Genomic DNA, 8291 nt, shown 5'->3' on the forward strand with positions numbered 1-8291 from the left:
CATGGAATCCATTTCAGATCTCATGGCCTCATGCCATTTAGCAGAGTCGGTGCTTTCCATCGCTTGCTTGTAGGTTGCCGGTTCATCTCCATCTATAATCAGGACGTCCTCTGATATCTCGGCTAATACTAAACCAAGATATCTATCAGGTTGAGATCTCGGCCTCTGAGACCTACGTAGGGTAATGGATTGAGCATTTGCATTGTCGGTTTGACTTTGCACATTTTGATCAACAAATGTTGTTTGAGCACTTTGACTGTCATTCTGATTTTGTTGCTCATCCTCACGAACTTTGTCGAGTTCGATTTTCCTCCCACTTGTCATTTTGGAAAGGTGTTCCTTCTCGAAAAAGACACCATCGCGAGCAACAAATACTTTGTTCTCCGATTTGTTGTAGAAGTAATACCCTTTGGTTTCTTTTGGGTAGCCCACAAAGTAAACCTTGTCAGATTTGGGATGAAGTTTGTCAGAAATCAATTTCTTGACATATGCTTCGCATCCCCATATCTTAAGAAAAGACAACTGATGAGTGGCATTTATGCCACTCTTTTATCCTTTTTCTCTAAGGATTCTCTCCTCATTTGCACTTGTTTGACCTTTTTTTTAAGCATTTTTACTTAGTTTTGCTTCCTCTTTTCTTTCTCCTCTATCTTCCCTTTTCTTAGTCTTCTCGCTTTGTTTTTATTGTGATTTTTATGCTTATGCTTTGTAGGAACCATCGGGATTTTCAAGAGGAGGAAGCTAAGCTCAAGGGAAGCTGCAGGAAGTATGATTCAAAAGAGGTTCGGCCGAACCTCTTGAAGGTGTGGCCGAACTAAGTTGTGGCCGAACCAAGTTGTGGCCGAACCTGCTCAGTGGTTCGGCCGAACGTCGAGGCAGGGACAAGATGCAATTTGGCAATTTTGCAGGAGTGGTCGAACCACAGAAGTTCGACCAGACCAAGATCAGGGAGGTTCGAACGAACCTACCCATTGTTCGGCCGAACCTACCCTGTAGTCCGGCCGAACCTTCCCATTGTTCGGTCGAACCTCTCCTTTTCTCAGCTGGCTGTGTACGGATTATATAAGTCCCATCTTAGAACGTTTTGAGGCAATTATATTAACTTAGTTTTAATTTTCTGCACTTTTTAGCTTAATCTAGAGAGAGAAACACTATTAGTCTTCATTGGTAGAGAGAGAAACTGTGGTTTTCTTCATTGATGAACTTGGATTTTGAAGGAGTTTGTTCAATCCTTTGTAGACCTTCATCTTCAATTAATGAGGAATCTCTTACTCTTTCTCTTTACCTTTGTTTTTTATTTTGCTTATTTGCTTTGATTTTCCTTCTTTGCTTATTGATCATGTTGATGCTTGTTGATTTGATGATTGATATTGTCTTCAATATGATTTGTGAGTAGTCACTTAGCCAAGGGTGTGGGGATGGTGTAGTTGCTAATTGTTCATGCTTATAATGTTGGGGTTATGTTAATGGTGATTAAAGTCTTTGCATGCTTGATATTCTTTGATCTTCTTGCAAATGCACATTGTTAGTTGATTAAAGGTGAATAATTGCTAACAAGGAACGGAAGTTGACTTAGTTGAGATTCATTACTATCGATAGATCTTCGATTGAAACTTCTAATGGTTCTAGTGTGGAAACATAGAGGCTATGTTATGCGAAACCAATTAACCCCGGAAGACGGTTAGATTGGGCCTTACTTCGATATTCATGCATGTTTAGTTTACCATTGATTTGCTACTTTGTTATTGCATGATCAAGAGGCATCTACATCTACCCATTTCCCTTGGTGCTTAGTTATATAAGTTTTAATCCATTTCGTTCTTAGTTTAATCTCTTAGTTATTCACACTTCTTGTTCCGAGATAGCTTAGACTCTAGGTAATGAATGCGGTGTTTATGCATTTCTCCCTGTGGTTCGACCCCTCTACTTGCCCTATATTTGTAATAGGTTGAGTCGAGTGTTATAAATTGTATTTGATTTAGGTGTAGTTGTTTGACGACGCAATTATTCCTTTGTCAAATTGGCGTCGTTGCCGGGGAGATGGCTTCCATTGCTATTTCATTGCTTGTTTGAGACTATCTCATCTTTTATTTTTAGTGTTTGCTACTTTTGTTACTTGTCAGTGCTTACGTTCTTTTAGCTTTGTTGTATGAACAGAGGACGAACCCGCTCAAGATCTTTGATTCCCATCGATCCAGAGCTAGAGAGGTCTTTGTCCCTACTTCGAAGAGAAGCAAGAGAAAGGAGTAGAAATTCTCACTCTCCAATGAGAGAAGTAAGAGAATTAGAAGATACTCCACCCTCTTCACCCTCAAGTGAAGAATTAGATAGCCCTAACTCATCTTCGAGTTCGGAAATCAACCCTTTCTCAACTTATAAGTTCGAGAGTGAAGAAGATTCTAAAATGGAAGTGAATACGCCTTTGAGTCGTCTTGGGGCCCCCGAAGCTTTTAGAGCGCAAAGTGGGATCCTAACTCCTACTACTCAAGCCAACAATTTCGAGATCAAGCCTAATTTGATTGCTTTGATTGAGAGGAAACAATTCTCGGGTGGAAAGTTTGAGAGTCCTCATGAGCACTTTAAAGAGTTTGAGAAATATTGTGACACAATAAAGGCCAATGGAGTGACTTAAGAATATATTTGCCTCAAAATGTTTCCATTTTTGCTAATTAGGAGAGGTCTAGAATGGCTAGAGAAGGAGGTGCCCACTAATTCTCTCACAACATGGGACCAAGTGACTACGACTTTCTTGAGGAGGTTTTATAACCATAGGAAGATCGCCGAGGCTCGGTCTTTGATTCAAGGTTTTCGCCAAAAGAGTGGTGAGTCTCTAAGTGCGGCATGGGAACAATACAAAGAGCTTCAACGTCAATGCCCACACCATGGGATACCCAAGTATCAACTCATTCACACTTTCTATGGAGGTCTTACACCTCAAGGAAGAACAAGCCTAGACGCCGCGGCCGGCGGTCCAATCATGAAAAAAGGAGAGCATGAAGTGGAGTGTATTATAGAGGAGGCCGCAAAGCACTATGATGATTGGTACGAAGGAGAAAGGGATGCTACTTTTAGTAAGGGTGTTTATGCATTGGAGAAAGACAACGCAATCAACAACCTTTCTACCCAAATCTCCAAAATGACCAAGCAAATGGATGAATTGATGAAAGAAAGGTTCAACCCTCATGGTAATACCTCCCCTTCAACCAAGGGAGGAAATGGTATGGATACTTCCTCCTCCTCTTCTTACAATACAATGCCCCAAGGATGCATGTTTTGCTCTAATTGTGAAACCTATGATCATAATACCTCTCATTGTGTATATGCTTGTGAAGTTAACATGATGATATTATGGAAAATGTCAATGCTATGAATTTTTCTCCTAGAATGGGAAATGTAGGGAACTTGAGGCCAAACTCCAATCAAATGGGGAATTGGAATCAAAGTGGAAACCGTGGTTGAACCAAAGTGGTGGTGGTTATGATAACCAATACCATGGTGGGGGAGGCCCTTCCAATTTCAATGGAAGAGGTTACTCTAACCAAGGGGGTATGGTAATAAAAAACAACAACCTAATTCCCAATACTATGACCATCAAAATCAAAATTTTGGTGATCAAGGTAACATGGGAAATAATCAACAAAGCAATGTTCCTAACCAAGGCACCGGAGGAAATAAGGGCCAATTTGTTTCTAACTATGCCCGAACTAATAGGCCTTCGGGTTTCCATCAACCCCAACTTCCTCCACCTCAACAACCTTCAACTTGAAGCCCCTCCAATTGATCCCGTGATGGCTAAATTAGATGCTCTTTTGAAAATGCGTGAGGAGGATCAAAAGAAACATGAAAAGGCCCAAAAACGAACCAATGCTCATATGAAAATGCTTGAGACCCAAATTGCTCAACTTGCATCTAATTCATCCCCTTCTTCTTCTTCTTCTTCTTCTTCTTCTTCTTCTTCTTCTTCTTCTTCTTCTTCTTATTCTTCTTCTCACATCCCAAGTCAAGGAGTCAACCCAAAACCTTTGTATGTCGTGACAACTAGGAGTAGGAAGGTAGTAGGGAGTGACCCTTTAGTTGAGGAAGAACCCCAAGAAGAGGTGGAGTTAGAGAATGAGGGTGAAAAATCCAATGAGCCATTGAGTGTTGAAAAGGAAAAAAATGTTGAGGTGCCCAAGAAAAAAGAAGCCACCCCCTTGCCCCTAAATCGCCAACCTAGAGAGGAGAAGCTACCCTTTCCACAACGATTTGTGAGAGCTAAACTTGATGCCCAATTTGGGAAGTTTTTGGAAGTCATTAAGAATTTGCATATTTCCGTCCCTTTTGTTAATGCTATGAAGCAAATGCCCCTCTATTCCAAATTTTTGAAAGACCTTTTGAGTGGGAGAATGGAGTGTGAGACGGTGAGTTTGACCGCCAATTGTAGTGCAATTCTTTCCAACAAACTTCCTACCAAATTGAAAGATCTGGGTAACTTTTCAATCCCTTGTTCTATCAATGGCATTGAATTTCATAAAGCCTTGTGTGATTTAGGAGCAAGTGTGAGTCTCATGCCCTATTTCGTCAACCAAAAACTTAGTGTAGGAACCCTCTCCCCCACTAACATTACTCTCCAACTAGCGGACCGTTCCGTTGAGTTCCCCATGGGCAAAGTTGAGGACATTCCCCTTAGGGTAGGAAAGTTCACATTCCCCGTGGATTTCTATGTGCTAGAGATGGATGAGGATGAGAGGATTCCTATAATTTTGGTTAGACCATTTCTAGCTACTTCTAGAGCTATCATCGATGTGAAGGAGGGGAAGATATCCTTGAAGATTGACAATGATTCTATTGAGTTTTATTTGAATAATGTCATGCAACAACCCTCCTCAAGTGGTGAATGCTTTAGGGTAGATGTTCTTGATACCGTTCTTAATGAATTTTCTCGCTCCCGCTTGCATGCTACTAATGATACTCTTGAAAGTGTGTTGTTGAATTAATCAAAGATAGGTACTCACAAAGAAGACATACAATTCTATGAGGATTTGCTTGAGGAAAGCAAGAAGGAGTGCAAGGATGAGAGCATGGAAGAAGAGGCTCCTTACATTCATGACCTCTTTCAAGTTGAATAAAGAGAAGAGAGCCCCAATGGTAAGGGAGCACCAAAGGTAGACTTGAAACCTCTACCTTTGGGCTTGAGGTATGCATTTCTTGGTCCCGATGAGTCTTTCCCCGTGATTGTAATTTCTAACCTAACGGAGGAGCAAACCTCCCTCTTGATCAATGTTTTGAGAAAACACAAGAAAGCTTTGGGTTATACCATTGATGATATTAAAGGTATTAGTCCATCTTTATGTATGCACAAAATTGATCTAGAGGGAGATGCCAAACCCGTTAGGCAAAGGCAAAGAAAGCTTAACCCTTCCATGCAAGAGGTTGTGCGGAAGGAAGTGGCTAAGCTTCTTAATGCGGGAATTATTTACCCAATTGCTCATAGTGATTGGGTATCTCCCGTGCAAGTTGTGCCTAAGAAAGGGGGCATGACGGTAGTGAAAAATGATCATGATCAACTAGTACCAACTAGACTTGTTACCGGTTGGCGCATGTGTATTGACTATCGCCAACTTAACACAAGTACATGCAAAGATCATTTTCCACTACCGTTCATTGATCAAATGTTGGAAAGGCTTACAAAGCATTCCTTATATTGTTTCCTTGATGGTTACTCGGGATTTTTCCAAATCCCGATTGACCCCAAGGATCAAGAGAAGACGACTTTTACATGCCCCTACGATACTTATGCGTATTGTAGGATGCCTTTCGGGCTTTGTAATGCCCCCGCAACATTCCAACGTTGCATGATGTCCATTTTTAGTGATATGATTGAGGATGAGATAGAAGTCTTCATGGATGACTTCTCCGTTAGAGGAGCCACCTATGAAGATTGTCTATCTAATTTATCTCGTTGCTTAGAAAGGTGTGAGAGGGCTAACCTCGTGTTGAATTGGGAAAAGTGCCACTTTATAGTGGAAAGTGGGATTGTTCTTGGACACAAAATTTCCCATGCCGACATTGAGGTTGATAGAGCCAAGGTTGAGGTCATTGAAAAACTTCCTCCCCCCACCAACGTGAGGGAAGTGAGGTCTTTTCTTGGCCATGCCGGGTTCTATCGGCGCTTTATAAAAGATTTTTCAATGATTGCTAAGCCTCTCACATCCCTATTGCAACAAGATAAGGAGTTTGTGTTTGATGATGCTTGTCATAAGTCCTTTTGTAGGTTGAAAGAAGCCCTTTGCACCGCTCCTATTGTCCAAGGTCCGGATTGGTCTCTTCTATTTGAGCTCATGTGCGATGCAAGCGACGAGGCCATTGGATCGGTTCTTGGACAACGAAAGGATGGGAAACTTCATGTCATACATTATTTGTCTAAAACTCTCAATGATGCCCAACGAAACTACAGAACTACCGAGAAGGAGTTCCTAGCGGTTATCCATTCATTTGAGAAGTTTAGAACCTACCTCATTGGTTCTAAGACAATTGTGTATACCGACCACTTAGCTCTCAAATATTTGATAGGGAAGAAGGAAGCTAAACCAAGGTTGTTGAGATGGATTTTAGTCCTCCAAGACTTCGATTATGAGATGAGAGATAAGAAGGGAGCCGAGAATGTGGTAGCGGATCACCTTTCAAGGTTGGGCGGTGCAAGGTTTGAAGATGATGGCTTTCCAATAGAGGAAGCTCTAAGAGATAATGTGCTATATGTCCTTGAAGTGAAATCGGAGTCGTGGTATGCGGATATTGTTAATTACTTAGCTTGTAGTGCCGTACCGCCTGATTTCACTTCGCTACAACGCCGAAAACACAAGCACGAGGCCAAGAGATACATTTGGGATGATCCCATTTTATTGAAGAGAGGGTTCGATGGTTTGTTGAGGAGATGCGTGCCCAACGACGAGGTTCAAAGTGTTCTCCATATGTGCCACTCTTCTCCTTGTGGTGGGCATATGAGTGCTCAAAAGACCGCCTCAAAGGTCCTTCAATCTATGCTCTTTTGGCCTTCTCTATTCAAGGATGCTTGGATATTTGTCAAAACTTGTGATAGATGTCAACGGATGGGTAATATTTCTAGAAGGGATGAAATGCCGCAAAACCCCATCCTTGAGCTTGAAGTTTTTGATGTGTGGGCTATAGACTTCATGGGCCCTTTCATTTCTTCACATGGGAACAAGTATATTTTGGTTGCCGTTGACTACGTATCCAAGTGGGCGGAGGCCGTAGCTTCTCCGACGAATTACTTTAAGGTGGTGGTCAATCTTTTCAAGAAAGTGATCTTTCCGAGATCTGGTGTTCCAAGAGAAATAATTAGTGACGGGGGATCGCATTTCAAGCACCACACCTTTGTTCGACTACTTGATAAGTATGGGGTGTCTCACAAGCGAGGGCTTGCTTACCACCCTCAAACGAGTGGTCAAGCGGAGGTCACCAATAGAGAGCTTAAGGTGATTTTGGAGAAGACGGTTGCTAGGACGAGGAAGGATTGGTCCACCAAACTCATTGATTCTTTATGGGCGTATAGGACCGCCTTCAAAACTCCAATAGGGACCACTCCCTACAAGCTTGTCTACGGGAAAAATTGTCATTTGCCCGTAGAGATGGAGCATCGAACGCATTGGGCAATCAAGCAAATCAACTTTGATCTCCATAGTGCGGGTGAGCAAAGGCTTCTAGAGCTAAATGAGTTAGAGGAGTTGAGGATGAATGCCTACGATAGCGCAAGCATGTATAAGGCGCGGACTAAGGCTTGGCACGATGCTCAAATTGTCAAGAAGGAATTCGTCAAAGGCCAAAAAGTCCTCCTATTCAACTCCCGCTTGAAGCTTTTCCCGGGCAAACTTAGGTCAAGGTGGGGTGGGCCGTACATTGTCACGGAAGTGTTTCCATATGGAGCCTACGAAATCTCCCAAGACGGCCACTCTCCTTTCAAAGTCAACGGTCACCGTCTCAAGCCCTATTATGAAGGATTCCCAAGTGATGAACCGATTTCTGTGACACTTCTTGATGTGTATCGTCAATTTGACCCTCCTTGATCAACTCAAGGAACGTCGAGCTAACGACGTTAACCAAAAGCACTTCTGGGAGGCAACCCGAGTTTCTAACCCTTTTCTACTTTCTTCCTTTCTTGTTGCTTTTATCCTTCTATCTACAATTTCAGATTGTTGGAAATTATGAGTTTTGATTGTGTTAGGATTTTTGATATGCTTTGCATCAAGCATGATTATATGGTGTTTAGATGTGTGTTAAGGACAATTTTTACT

General features: G+C 42.0%; 1 non-coding gene across 1 annotated transcript; it reads right to left on the reverse strand.

Moving 5' to 3' along the window:
- Nucleotides 1-2783: 2783 nt before the first annotated feature.
- LOC145608431 (small nucleolar RNA R71) lies at nt 2784-2889 on the reverse strand. Its single transcript, XR_014105809.1, has one exon. It is a non-coding gene; the product is annotated as a small nucleolar RNA R71 (small nucleolar RNA).
- Between the last annotated feature and the right edge of the window lie 5402 nt (nt 2890-8291).

This window comes from Chenopodium album, chromosome 2 (assembly GCF_948465745.1).
Source record: "Chenopodium album chromosome 2, dcCheAlbu1.1, whole genome shotgun sequence".
NCBI classification, from domain to species: Eukaryota; Viridiplantae; Streptophyta; class Magnoliopsida; order Caryophyllales; family Amaranthaceae; genus Chenopodium; species Chenopodium album.